Source organism: Telopea speciosissima, chromosome 11 (genome assembly GCF_018873765.1).
Source record: "Telopea speciosissima isolate NSW1024214 ecotype Mountain lineage chromosome 11, Tspe_v1, whole genome shotgun sequence".
Lineage (NCBI taxonomy): Eukaryota > Viridiplantae > Streptophyta > Magnoliopsida > Proteales > Proteaceae > Telopea > Telopea speciosissima.
In genome coordinates, this window is record NC_057926.1 from 22,302,735 (window position 1) to 22,318,422 (window position 15,688).

Sequence of the window (15,688 nt, forward strand, 5' to 3'; positions counted from 1 at the left end):
TGCAGCAAGGCCCAGAGACATCGCCCAGTGGGTGTTTCTGAATTTTTTATTGGATTTTAATTATGGGGACCACCCAATGTGGACATGGGCACCCTCCATGGATAGAGGGAAGTCTGAGGGACCACCTCATACTCTTGGTTCACTATGGACCCCACCAGTGTGCCCAGAATTAGTCAGAATCAGTTTAAAAACTGATTTTCAAAAGAGGCCTTCCTAGGCAAACAAGCCTCAGTGAGGGTTGGGCCTATAAATAGGAAGGTCTTGGGCTCATTTTAGAGCCCTTGATAGATCTGAAAGCCGTGGGAGAGAAGAGAGGGAAGAAAGGAGAAAAAGGAGAAGGAAGAAGAAGGAAGGGGGAGGTACTGCCACCCATCACAGCTGGAACCGAGCTCTCTCTCAGCCATCTCAGGTATAAACATGTATGCTACTGTCCTCATCTCTTCTCTGTGTTGGATGTATTTCTACTCCCTGGGCAGCCTTGAACAGCTAGGGTTTGCCCAGATCAGCCATGCTAGCCTTGTGCATGGAAGATCTGTGACCTATGAGTGATTTTAGTGGGCAGATATGCTGTTTATGGGAATCAAAACTGACTGTGCACAGTTGCACTGCCAAATTGCCCTATTACCTTGTGATTTGGAACCCTGGGTGCAAGCTAGGGTTGTACAGACCTAACCCTAGGTAATCACAGCCATGAAACCCTGTTTTGCATCCATTTCCAGCCTTGCATGTGGCTAGAATTGAATTCCAAGATTGAGAAAAACCTTGTAATACTATTCACTGGGTTATCTAGGCAACCATTGGCAGCCTGATGGTGGGCCCAGTGGGGGATCCATTAGGATCAAATTGAAGGTCATCCCAGGGGCTACCTAACCCCCCTGACATGCAGAGGATCAAGTCTGACCTTAGCCCTGTGGGCCCAACCTTGGGAACTCAGCCCAAATGTCGATTGCAGCCTCTGAGCGATGCAGACATCACCAAGAGCCATCGCCTAGTGAAGGGAAAGTTGTTTTATTGCTGATCTAACTTTGGGGAATCTCACCCTTTGGCTTTTGGACACTGTGGGAGGTTGGAAAATGACCAAAAAGCCCTTCCCCACATCTGTTCTTAATTAGAAGACATTTTGGAACCCTAGTGGGTCCCGTAGGTGAAGGAAACCCTGCTGTGCTTGGTCCTACAGCACAGGCAAGCTGTGGATAGCACTGTGGACTTGATTTGACCTAGGGTCAGGTACAGCTAATGAAAATGACCATTTTACCCTTGTGCCAGTGACACTGGGCGATGCACCGGGACATGACCTAAGGCCCAGTGTAAGGCCCAGTGATTCCAAATAAGTACCAATCAAGTACCAGGTCAACCCAGTAAGCTAGGTTAACCCTAGGAGTACCAATGATAGATTAAAAACTTAATATGATAATTTTTTATTTATATCTAGGAGTTGATCCCGCGCTCGAGGTTAACAACCAGACTGCTGTTGGAACTGAGTTTGCAATCGAGTATCTAGAACCAAACTCAGGTGAGTGAATAATTCTATTATGCATACATGTGTAATTATGATACTATGCCGGCTAATAAAACTTGAATAATATATGTTGTGTTATTTATTTCTGTTCAAACTACTCAAATCACTGCATAAACGACTGTCTGTTGATCAACACTGTGAATTCTTATATGATGATTGTGATTGTTAGACTAGATACCGTAGTCGGCTTGGAGATGAGGCCTGTGGTAGCCCATAGAATGGGATGCGGTTGACACCACCCGACTCATACGATGCCATATAGACATGGGGCTAGAGTTTCATCACCAGTGCTACGCACCCTTGCCAACAGGGGTTTAGGTGTTGGATGCCTGTGAGGGTGACCATATGAATATGAGAAAAGAAATGAAAAGAAAAGAAAGAACACTAGAATGGTTAATGAAAAGCAAAGAAAGAACACCAGAATGGTGATATTGAGCTATATGCCGGGCTATAAGGCAGAAAAGAAAAGAAAAGAGGAAAGAAATGGAATGCCCTATAGGTTAATCACAGAGGGCTGGTCGGGCTGACCTTGGTGATTGATGCGGGAGCTGACTGGTCCTCTCCGACAACTCAATGGGTGTATCGCGGGAAGGGGTTAGAAGCCCACACCAGGGATACACGTATTGGGGATTGTAGTAGCACTAACCTGACTTAGTTGTATTGTTAGGTGGCTAATAATAAATTGGACTTGCACATCATGTAGGATCATTTGAATTGTGAATTATGATTGCATGTGCATGCATAATTGATGTTATTTGCTCACGAGCTCGGTGGGGCTCACACTCTGTTATACAATGTTTTCTTAGATGATTTTGTAGATCGATGCCACTGTGGCATGGAGGGTCATCTCGAGGAGGAGAGTCCTGGTTGTTACGATGATGTTGGTGTGGACCCCGATGGAGGTCATACCGATCCTACATACTTTCTCGGTGGTCATTGATGAAGACCGTTGAGGAGTATTTTTTATGCTTTTTGTTTTGGGGAATCCTTTTTGAGTTGTCAGGAGTTCTTCCCCGTGCTGACTGTGGTACTATTGTAGTTCTTTCTTTTTCTTTTTTCTTTTTTTTTGGGGGTTGAGTATGCTCACCCTGTATATATATGTGTATATAGTAGTTGTAGCTTTGGTTCTGTCAGCTTTGTTTTCTACTTTGTGGGTGGGTGGGAAATGTAACAAAACAATCTTTTTTATGTATATATTATCATCATTTCCCCGTATCACTATGCTTCCTTTATTTATTGAAATTGTAGTTTATCTACGACACTTTGATCTTGCCCTTGGTAAAGTGAATGAATGTGGTTCCGTGAATATAAGCACTGCTTCTAGATCTGTGGGATTTGGCGGATTGCCGTTATACAATTCGGGTCACCTACCCAATCCTCCTAGGGGGTGGTTTGGGGTGTGACATACAGACTCCTGATTATAACTTGAATAGCCATCTAAGAAACAGTAATGGCTTTGGCATGCTAATTTCTCAAGTATTTGGTCTATGAAAGGGAGAGGGAAATGATCTTTGTGGGTGACAGTGTTCAATTTCCTATAATCAATGCATACCCGTCAACCTGTGGTTATACGAGTAGGGACCTTATCACCCTAGTCATTCTCAACGACGGTGATGCTCAATTTCTTAGGCACAACCTGAGTAAGACTCACCCATTTGTTGTCAGAGATGGGGTAAATAATGCCTGCATCTAACCATTTTACCACCTCTTTCTTGACAACTTTGCACATGTTAGGATTCAATCTCCTTTGTGCATCCCAGAAAGGTTTAGCCCCATCATCATAGTAGATACGATGCATACAAATTGATGGGCTAATACCTTTCAAATCAGCCACGGACCACCCGATGGTAGCTTTATATTCTTTGAGAACACCCAACAGTTTGCTTTCTTGATCAGATGTCAAGTTGGAAGTAATGATGACAGGTAGTGTCTCATTCGATCCCAAGAAAGTATATTTCAATGAATCAGGCAATGGTTTCAATTCCAACACTGGTGGGGACTCAATAGAACTCAATGGTGGCTTCTCAACCTAGGGAGGAAGTGACTCATACTTGACTGTCCACGAAGGACAGTCCGAAGAAGTAAGGACATTTAATAATGCATTGACCTCAGTAGTATATGCATCAATATCAAAATCATCACCTCCAAAGAAGGTCAGACACTGGTACAATGGGTCATCTTCTAACATCACTAGTGTGCACTTTGATAGTACCTCATCTATAACATCAACGGAGAAGCACTCTTCCTCATGTTGGGGCCCTAAAGAAGCACTAAAGATGTTCATCAGAGCTTCTTATTACCAAAAGAAATATTCATTGCACCTGATCTATAGTTGATGCAAGCATTGGCAATAGCGAAGAATGGACGTCCTAAGATAATCGACTGTGGTTTTCTATTAGTTTTTGTTTCCATGTCAAGGACTAGGAAATCTATAGGAAAATAGAGATCATCTACTTTAACCAACACATCCTCAATGAAACCTCTAGGCACTTTAATGGAACGGTCAGCAAGTTGGAGAATAACCTATGTAGGCTTCAATTCTCCAAACCCAAAATGATCATAAATTGAGCCAAGTAAAACACTCGCCCCTAGATCAAGAAGCGCTCGCTCAATGGCAAGGTTGCCAATGGTGTAAGATATAAGAGGGGCTCCTGGATCTTTAAGCTTAGGGGGGAGTTGATTAGACAGGACTACACTAACCTGCTCAGTAAGATTGATAGTCTTAGGAATGTGGGTCTTCAGCTTACGCTTTTGAGTGCATAAGTCCTTTAAGAACTTAGCATAAGCTGGAACTTGCTTGATGGAATCTGGAAGGGGGAGGTTGATTTGGACTTGTTTGAACAATTCCATCATCTCTTCCATTCTTGCACCCTTCTTGCCAAATGCAGAAGAAGATGGAGATTCTAAATAAGAGGGAAAAGGGGCTCTAGGCATGTAAACATCAGGGTTGTTACCCTCCCCAACTTGTTCAATCTAATGGTCCTTGGAAGCTTGGGAAGCTTTAGGACTAGGTTCTAGACTCACCTCTTTGTCTGAATTCTCTATAGGGGAACTCTGTTCGGGGGTTCCTACCTAACGGCCACTCCTTAAAGTCATAACTGCCTTAGCTTACGCATGGAAAATTTTGTTGCTAGGCTGACTGCTAGGATTACCTACCACTTGACTTGGTAGTTGACCTTCCTCTCTTCTACTTACGGCATCAGCTAACTGACCCAACTGAGTTTCTAACTTAGTGAGGGATTGAGTAAGAGAGTGTAAGAGCTGTGTGTTCTGGTCCAACCCATTCAAGGCACGCATCACCTTTTCCTCTAATGATGAACTCATAGGCAGGGAGGAAGTGGTTGTTGTGGCTCTCATAGTCATTCTATTGATTGGAAAAATTCTGCCTATAAGGTGGAGCCTGAAATCCATTAGGTTGTTTCCAACCAAAGTTTGGGTGGTTCCTCCAGCTAGGGTTATAGGTATTAGAGAATGGATCATTACCCGGTTTAGAGAAACTCTATGCAACCTGGGCTTATTCTTGAATATATTCAGGGAATTGCCCAGCTAAGGGACACTCACTCATATAATGAGAAGGATCAACGTAAAGAGTGCACACATCCTGAAAGGTTTGAGGAGAATTTGTTGGCCTAGGAATTTGCCCTATAGATAACAAACGATCAAACTTCTGAGAGAGCATGCCCACTTTGGTGTTTATGGCCAAAGATTGACTACCTCATAGAGTTCACCTTTTCTTTGGGGTCTAGTCATGGGAATTTTAGTCCTAGAGGCCGACATATGATTCAATGAATTCACACTAAGGGTCTCAAACAATTGCCAAGCCTCATTCTCACTCTTATGCATGAATGTACCTCCACAAGAAGCATCCACCATCTATCTATGTCTATCAGTCAGTCCATCATAAAAGCATTGAACTAACTGCCACTTAGGTACAACATGATGGGGACACTTTCTAATCAGGTCCTTAAGTCTTTCCCAGGTCTCATGAAATTGCTCACCATCAATTTGCGAAAAGCTAGTGATGGCTCGCCTAATCTGATTGGTCTGACCTATGGGGAAATACTTTTTCAGAAACTCTTGTTGCATCTGCGCCCAAGTAGTGATCACTACAGCATCGAAGGAATTGAGCCATTGTTTGGCTTTATCCTTTAGGGAATATGGGAACAAGATCAACCTCAGAGCATCTTTAGAAAAATTCTGGATTTTAACAACTGAGCATATCTCTAAAAATTCATCCAGATGTTTGTAGGGTTGAACTGATTATAAAAGAAGCTAGGGTTTATGGGATCGATTAGGTTAGATGAGGGGAAGAAGAAGAGAAGGATAACTTGCAAAAACTGTAAACACTTACTGGATTTGTAGATCTTCAACAACAGTAGCTTGAAGAAGCTTGATTGAAGAAAAAGGACCTCCCGATCTACAAGATGCAAGGAGTCGCCGGAGTCCACCAGCCCTCACCCTTAATATGACTCACAAGGGCTCCTTGATATTACCCATAAGGAACACTCTCAAAGAGCAAGCAGTAGCATAAAGAAGCGATGTTTTTGTAAAGTATAATAGGTGGGGGAGCCTCTCCCACGTTCTCTTATTAAATAAGAGGCCAAAGGCCTAAATCCTATAACTATTACAACTTAATCTCCATCCAAAATTGTGGAGAGGTACAATTAAGTGTTTTAAAACAATTCAAAAAGTATAAAAAGACTCAAAAACTAAGTATGGAACTAAAATAAACTAAGGTAAGGCTCTTACTAAAACCCTAGGCTTTGGGCGGCTTCTTCAATTTGAGTTAAAGGAGTATCATGGTGATCCACAAGTGTTCTATGATTGGCTTGCTGCCTTGGATGATAATTTTGATGGGTATGACTGGCCTGAAGATCGAAAGATGAGATTGGCACGTACCAAACTGATTGGCCCTGCTCGAGAATGGTGGCAAAAGACAGAGAGAGATATGAAACGTGAAGGTAATGCACCTACTAATTGGGAAGATATGAAGTATGATTTGAAAGAGAAATACTTGCCCAGACATTACAGAGCCCAGATGCAAGATCAACTTAACTCCCTATGACAAGGGACTATGACTGTAGTTGAGTACATGCAGCAATTCGATGCTCTTTCTTCTCGTATTGACACCAGGGAAAGTAATACTCAGATGCTATCTCGATTTCGGTTGGGATTGAGATCAGACATTATTAAAGCTATTGGAGTTGTTGACGTTTTGGACATTAAGGATTATTTCGAGAAGGCATTGAAGGCTATAGAATTATTGGTTGGAAATAGAAGATTTGATTCCTCCATTGAAGGTACCAACATAACTTTTTCAGCATTCAAGACTACTACTAGTGATCACAATCGAGCTGGAAACTCTGTTGTTTGTCCTACTCGATCAGGCTACTCTGTTGGTAGTTCATCCCCGCCCTACAGCCCCTTCCCGTGCCGATCATAAAGGTAAAGCTCCCATAGACAGCAATGAACCCCACAAGTGTTTCCACTGCAATGAGCAATTGAGCACTATGCCAAAGATTGCCCACAAAAGCATAGACCTGTTAATGTGGCTGCCAAGGCAGAGGAAACCCCTGAAGGGAACAATAAGTAAGGTATATATGCACTACCCCCTGATAGTGATGACGACTTAGAACATTACCTTGAAGATATAGATGGTGGGGCTCGAGGTGTCCATACGATTGCTCCAATTCCCATGGATGATGTGGTTGATTGTGACGAGGTAATTGGGAGCATTTCACAGGGAGACAATGACAAGCAAGTTGATGTTCTTGAAGAAGTAGAGCTCAATGAGAAGGTTATCAACATTGAAGACCCTATGGAGGTTGAACACATTGATTTTGTGATGCCCCCTTGGTTCTTCGAAGAGAAGGCTCCTCGACTTGAAGACCATATTCCCACTGTTCTGACCTCAACAGAATTCTGCCAAGGAAGTGTTGCAGTTGCTGCCCACATGTTGCTTCCTCCTCCTCATCACAAGGTTCGTGGATGAGTTTGTTCACACAAGCATAGTACTTGGACTCCCACTCATGATGTCAACAAGCTCAGCCCCAAGTTGCCAGAGTGTTGCATGGATTTCACCCATTCATCGGAGATGAATGTTTCTAAGTTGGGGAGAGTTGATGTAGATCCTAACCTCCTCGAATTGAAGAAGCCACCCTAAGCCTAGGGTTTTAGTAGGAGCTTTAGCTTAGTTTATTTTAGTTTCATACTTAGTTTTTATTTTGTGTTTTTAATTGAACCGGTTTAAATTGGTTGCATCCAATTGGTTCAATTGGTCTAATTAAGTGAAGTGAACCTATTGGCTAGTAAGAAATCTTCTTTTATTTTAAGTAGTTTAAGTTGTTTTTAAATCATTAGGGTCAATTGAGTCTTTTTATACTTTTTGAATTGTTTTAAAACACTTAATTGTACCTCTCCACGATTTTGGATGGAGATTAAGTTGTAATAGTTCTAGGATTTAGGCCTTTGGCCACTTATTTAATAAGAGATCGTGGGAGAGGCTCCCCCACCTAGTATACTTTAAAAAAAAATCATTTCTTCATGCTGCTGCCATGAATGCTGCTGCTTGCTCTTTGAGAGTGTTCCTTGTGGGTAATATCAAGGAGCCCTTGTGAGTCATATCAAGGGTGAGGGTTGGTGGACTCCGGTGACTCCTTGCATCTTGTAGATCGGGAGGTCCTTTTTCTTTAATCAAGCTTCTTCAAGTTACTGTTGTTGCAGATCTGCAAATCCAGTAAATGTTTACAGTTTCTGTAAGTTATCCTTCTCTTCTTCTTCCCCCCATCTAACCTAATCGATCCCATAAACCCTAGCTTCTATTATAATCAGTCCAACCCTATTCCCTCCACTGTTTGCTTTCAAATTTTAATCACAGCATCATTGAGTCAACCCTTCCACTCGATTGTAGTCTCAAACCCATCTCCTCAATCAAAACCCTAATCCCCTTCCTTCTCCATTAAAGCCTAAACCCCTAAAAATCACCTAGACCAATCCAACCATCCAAATCTGCCCATATTACAACCGAAACACCCCTTCACTGCCCTTAACACTCGACCTTAAGCTCCAACCCTAATTCCAGCTCTAAACCCTAAATCTCATCTCCCCCTTCATTCCCAAAACCCGAAACCCTAAACCTAAAATTTCTGAAATTTAAAAAACTTATTCAAACCTAACCAAACCTAGTTCATTAAGACCTTTAAAACCTGCAGATTAAAACCCTATAAACCCCATTACTATTAATTAACCCTAACCCTAATTTCTATCCTATTTAGCCTAAGCTGCCTCAATCGGCCAGCCTTGTTAGGTGAATCCATTACCCTGGCTCCTAGTGGGATTACTCATACCTAGAACTACATCACAAGCTCTAAGGGTGCGACACAGATTAACAATCTATAAAGATTATTGAAAAAGAGTTTATGGGGGATAGCACAACTAGTATACAACAAAGGCATCCTATAAAAAAATATGCAGTAAGAATTATAATATAACAAAAAACCTATAATTCAAATTAATAATGTTAGATAAAGACACAATTCTATAATCTGGGTCTCTATATCATGAAATACCAGTTCTAATGACACTACCACTAAAATTAATGAAAATATAGACAAAGGACTTGGTGGATTTGAACCACCATCCTCTTGAAGTATGGAGTCATTTCTCACACCCCAAGTACTCTGCCAATTGAGCTAAAGACCCATATTTAATACTCGTGAAATCAGGAAAAGAAGAATACTATTAACCAGCAAAATTAATTTGCCAACAAAAATCCCTACTTGTTTATTTTGTTGGTATCCATGCCACTACACCTAATCGAATAGAGTTCAAGAATTTTAACCCATATCTTCTGAAGTCCACATACAGTAAAAAATTCATGACTAAATTGAAATAAAAGAAAAAGTATAAAAAATAAAACTAGAAACAAAGAATTTGAACCTGCAGTTAGAAGATGGACAACCAAAGTCTTCTTTTTGTACATGGAAAAGATAATGCTTGCCTGTGCAAAGTGTGTGCATTTACATATATACCCAAAGTAATAATTGCTATCATATTTTTCAGCATATATATCTCTAGTTTATTCACTTGATTATTTACTTCAACCCATGGTTAATTCCTCATCTATAATAAACCTAAAATCTTGGAGGGACAATGAGATCCCAAGAGATATTCGAAAGACTACAAGGACCAACTTGGATCTCTATGTTTTGCCCTCATGGCTTGATTATTTACTTTATCCCATGGTTCTTTTTTTTTTTTTTGCTAAAGGTCAACAAAGTATGTATTAAGAAAAATAAAATGATGTTACATAAAAGACTGGAAAGCTACCAAAAATCCTTCTCTGAAATCCGACCTTTCACCTTCGGCAATGCCATCAACAAAAGGCCAAACTCTGGAGAACGAATTACAGACAAAAAAATTCCCAAAATCCCAAAAGAGAGATTTATGGAAATCTATAGTAGGGGCGGCCAAGTGCTTCCCACGAGACAGCCTGATCGATGAAGTTAGGGGTATTTTTTCTATAAATTATCCTATCCCTAGTAAGTTGAAATATTGAGGTAAAAGAATCCATTGTCATGCAGACACGAAAATTTCAAAATGCAATATTCCGAAGTATGAAATAGATCAAACCAACAATGGAACAATGGACAAATGACAAATACAGCAAGAGAACTAAATACTATTATCTTCATTCAGAACAAGGATACAAACAAGTAGAAGTAAAGAAAAAGGAGAGAAATCGACCTTCAAATAAGTTGGTTGGAAATAGCTTAAGAGAAAATAGCCAATTACAAGTCCAATGGTAATTCCCATACCAAAGCCGAAAAACCGAAATATATACTAAAGCAATCCACCTCTAATCTTCTTCAGAGAATCTCATAGGGAGGATCCAAACAGAAACCCAAATTTCCTTGCTCTACTATTTGCATCACCTAACTTCATAATAAAACCAAAATTGTAAATGAAACCTCTAAAATTGATGAAAATAGAAAACAAAAGGAAAACAAAACAGCTCACTTGATCCTTTCGATCAAAATTCAGTATATTGTCATCTCATGAAATACAAGAGCATTTATTTAGCCCAATCTTCCCTTCAACATCCCATGGGATCAGGCATAGGCTGTAATAAGGAAACCCACACACAAATCTAGAATTGTCAGTAACGCCAGTGTGATGACTGGTAAAGTGAACACCCTTTTTTTTTTAAAAAAAAAAAAAGTTGAATAGCCTCTGTTTTGTTAAAACTGAAAAGACCCAAGAGTACTGAAGAAATTTAGTCAAACAAAAATAGGTGAATTACCTTGAGTCGCTCTTCTTTGATATGATGATATTATTATCAAGTAATATTAGTCTATAATTTAGGATACTATTTCCATGAATAAAATTAATTAATTAACTCATGGAGCAACTATATATAATTGAAGCATTTTAAAGATGCAGGTATCCTATGAATAAACTACAGTAAAAATCAAGAAGCAAACTTCCGAAATATCCATTCCCCAAAAAAATCCTCATACCTATATCAATGTTGTCTAGAAATGTGTCAGATAAGGAGTTTTCAAAATAAATAAGTAAACAACATGCTTCTTTGTTTGAATTTTTTTCAAGTAATAAGGATGTCATGCCCTGTTCTACATTTGAACTCTTCTTAATTCTTCCACCAATCAAATTACGGAAACCATAATTGAAGCTCACACTAAAGTTCAGTGTTCTAAACCTTAGTTCAAACCCACATGCCTCTGCAACAGGCTAATTAGTTATTTTGCATCTTCTCTATAGAAATACAATGCTTTTGTTGTATCACAATAACAGGCACAGATTGACACAACCATGGCCCATATGGTTGCACCGGTGTTCTTGGATGTTGCAGTCCAACTGCAGTCTTTCGGAGCAACCTTCCCATATTTATTAGCAGATATTGTGGATCTAAATGATTAATGATTTTTACCAAAAAAAAAAAACAAAAGATTAATGATTGAAAAAAAAAATGTCATCAAAAGAAAATGAGATAAAAATGTTGTTCATTTTCCTCAAAATTAGCAATTTGCTTCTACACTTTATCTAATCCATAAAACTAATGTGTATCCAAGTATTATGTTACACCAAACTAAAAGCATTCGTAATTATTCAAGAATGAAGGACATGGATGATTTCCATTATTAACACAGACAAAATACTGACTTCATATTGTAGAGAACCTAAAAATAATTAGGTTGCTAAGAACAAGAGGTCTTTTTTTTTTTTGGTGGGGGGGGGGGGGGAGGGTAAACAAGGAATCAGAGAATCAAAAAGTGTTGGTGACATAGTTGCTAAGAACAAAAGGAGAAATTAGCTTAGCTTGCATGTGGTTTTCCCTTGATAATTCTGGTTTTAATTTGTGGGATAGTTTTAGGAGTTATTTTGTTAATTTGAATTTTATTTAATGTCCAAGAATCCATAGGAGTTAACTTGTAGTTTCCCTTGGTAATTCTGAAACTTTGTGGTTATTCTTTTGCAATAATATTCCCATGGTTCCTATTTAATTAACTAACTGCCCTGTTCTCTTAGTATTAATAGGACTCTTATGCTGCACCATTGTTAATTAACTAACTGCTCTGTTCTCTTAGTACAAATAGGACTATTATGCTGCACCATTGTTTTTATCTCAGATTCCTGAGATCTTTTACCAGCAGATAATCAAAATCTCTTAAACCACTCAACCTCAGTTTCTGATCCATCAGATCAGCTCCTGTCCAGTTAACTCGACCTCAGTTTCTGATCCATCAGATCAGCCCCTGAGCAGTTAACTCAAGCTCCCATTCTGTGTTCAATCTGAACTTTTCGGTTATATCCATTTTGGCCTATTATACTCTAGACTATTCTCTATTGTTTGGAGATCCAACTCAGTTTCTGATCCATCAAACCATAGGGAGGGGGAAATGCATCTAATATTTAACATTGAAGCGCTAATAGTAGATTCCCAATCTTAATAGAAGAAGAGGTACAAATGAATCCCAATCCAACAGAATTCTATTGGGAGATGGAAAATGAATAAGAATGAAACACATGATTATGGTTCATAAACTCAGAATGGGCATTGGGAATTCAAATGAAAGCATCTTTGTGAAGCTCCAGAATGGGAGTTTATCACCCTCCAGATATGTGTTCTAACCTTTCGAGAAGTAGGGATATGCCAGATCTTTTGCCATATAGGATTAATAAAAGAATGTTTCATTATAGCAAGGGTGTGGGTTGCGGAAAAATCAGAGTTTTCAGGGTTATGGGAAACGAAGGAGTCGAAGGTGTGGGTGAAGTCGAGAAGTATTTGGGGACACATAAGTAAATTAATTGATAAATTGCTGTCATAATCCCATTAGTGGCATATGATTAAAGCTAAAATCTAGTAAAGATCATGTTTCACCTCAGGGCCGATCATTACAAAATAAAAATTGCTCTGCACAGTACAGCACCATACCTCAAGTCAATTCTTTCATAAAACATAAAAATCTTAAAAAAACTCACAACAAAACCAGGATGCCATTGATGCTGCTATAGTTGGGATGCTTGTTGGCCATAAGGAGGTAAAATTATTAATCATATGGATTTTCTTTGAATAACAATGATAATCGATTCTGCTTAGTATTTATGTCTTTCTGATTTTACCACCAGAAGGCATAGGCTGGCATTCAAGTGGTCCATTTCCTTCCATTTAACCCAACAGACAAGTGGACAGCATTGACATTATATATTGACAGTGAAGGTAAAATGCATCAGGTCAGCAAAGCTGCACCAGAGCAGGTATACTAGAAATATACTGTGATGCACAAACTTGTATATCTCCTCTCTCTTGAGTAGATAGATATGGCTATTGACCAGGATATGGAAACTGGTGAGAATAGATTGCAAGAAGAGAAAAGAGAGCCTCTTATACATATAATTAATTCCATATAGAAATTGTTGGATCATAACCAAGCCTATTCAATCAAGAATACTTATCTGTTGGAATGCGAGGGCATGCCCCCTTTGATGGCTGCAATGGTCTGAGTCGTCCCTTCTTCTAATACTAGTCTATATAGTTTCTGTTTTTGATCAATTGTTTCCGTTCTCAAATCTTATGATCAGATCTTCCCATTACTATTTGTTCTGAGCTAAAAACCCATGCTACACAGCTGTAACAACCCTGATAGAGTTTTCTTTATCCACTTCTATAGTGGAATTCTTTGTCATTCCAACTGTAAAATATGTGAAGACGTCTTCTGTTCTTTAGACAATGGTTGATGGCCAAGTTGTAAAGTACCCCAACACAATTCTTAGGCATTTATAAATTATAAATATAGGTGAGGATTAATTCTGTTCTTGTTCCTCCACTTCTACATCATTTGGTGCATTACTGGTGACTGGGTAAGCATAAAGTATTAAGGGGGAAAAGACTCATTGCATTGGGTATAAGATGATTAAACTTTCATTATAGGAATGCTCAACGATGAAGAGTGACTTACCTCTGCTAACTCTCAAAAATGAAATGCAATTACCATCTTCTGTCCTGGGTAAGATAAAGGAAGAGACAGACAAGTGCACTGGAAGAATCATGATGTATTTTCTGAGAATATGGGGTATACTTTTAAAGTCTAGCTGCGTTTATTAAAAAGCATCTTCTGTCCTGGGTAAGATAAAGGAAGAGACAGACAAGTGCACTGGAAGAATCATGATGTATTTTGTGAGAATATGGGGTATACTTTTAAAGTCTAGCTGCGTTTATTAAAAAGCATCTTCTGTCCTGGGTAAGATAAAGGAAGAGACAGACAAGTGCACTGGAAGAATCATGATGTATTTTGTGAGAATATGGGGTATACTTTTAAAGTCTAGCTGCGTTTATTAAAAAGCAAACTCCAAAATGAAGGTATAATGCGAACATGACAAGGGCCAGGTCAATATTATAGATGAAGGAGAAAGATCCCAACCTCTTTTGTGATCAAGAGAAAGTAGTTGGCTACCATCCAAGTAGTCTTTGTTGTCCAATTGTGTGTTTCTAGTGAAGCAGGATCTTTCTTGAAATGAAAGAGTTGTGTTAGCGGTTGAAGACAATGAACGAGAGAATTGAGTTCATTGGCTGGGCCAGTAATGGAAGAGGCTGGGGTCTATCCAAGAATAAATTACTGGGCACTCCCCAAGCCAAAATTCAGATAAATGCGCTGGGTCTGTGTAACACCAGTTATTCCCACTTGGCCAAGAACCAGCCAAGTGCCATGAAGTGTAATATATTGGTTTCCAATGACAGATCAAGGAGAAGGGCTTTTAATGAAAAATAATATTAGAAAAACAGAGTATACCCTTTTATCTTGCCGCAAGAGCATAACTTGACACCATAAAATGTTAAATCGTTTGTTTTGATTTCTATCCATAACTCTTCAACATATGGCTCACACCCATCAACAAGGATGTTTGGACATTCAAATAAGACAATTCTCTTAAGATTTGAAAACAAATTTCTGACATTATATAAACCTTTCACGGTTTTTTTAATTTAAAATGTTCATGCAAATACATCAGTTATAGGGATATTCTAGATCTTCCACACTTAAACATCAAGATCAATGGATGACTATGACATTCAAATACATAACATTCTTTTCAATAATAAAAAAATAACTTAAATTACATGTATATATGGATGGAAAGAGAATTCACGCATCAGAAATATGTGGTGGTTCATTGGAATCTATTACATCTTTGTCCACAATATTTACAGCCTATATAGTGAAGACAATAGATAATTGGACTCAATATTCATTTAACAATATATACATCAAAAAGTAACAACAAATATTATACTTAACTGCACAATCACCCTTGTTGATGAAATTGATGATTCCGCTAGATGCTTTAGCCTAGAAGAGAGTCACAAACTGACTTGCTGTCACAACCAAGAATGGAAGAAGAAGAAAAATCCAAAACCTATGGCTTATTTTAGAGATGATGCCTTAGAAAAAGGTACTCCTCGATGAAGACTGAAACATCATAATCCTTTTCCAAAAGCTTCCCATAATTTTCTAAGTGGATAACTTGCAAGTTGCACACCAAATTAAACAGAAGGCAAGACGCAACTGAGAGACAATGACGCTAAGCTCGAAGTTGTATATCTGATACTTCTTGCAGTCGAAACAACTTGAGAGCTCCGATTGTTTTATG

General features: G+C 39.0%; 1 non-coding gene across 1 annotated transcript; it reads left to right on the forward strand.

Moving 5' to 3' along the window:
- Positions 1-5,450: 5,450 nt before the first annotated feature.
- On the forward strand, positions 5,451-5,556 carry LOC122646950. The gene has a single exon (XR_006330751.1). It is a non-coding gene; the product is annotated as a small nucleolar RNA R71 (small nucleolar RNA).
- Positions 5,557-15,688: the final 10,132 nt, after the last annotated feature.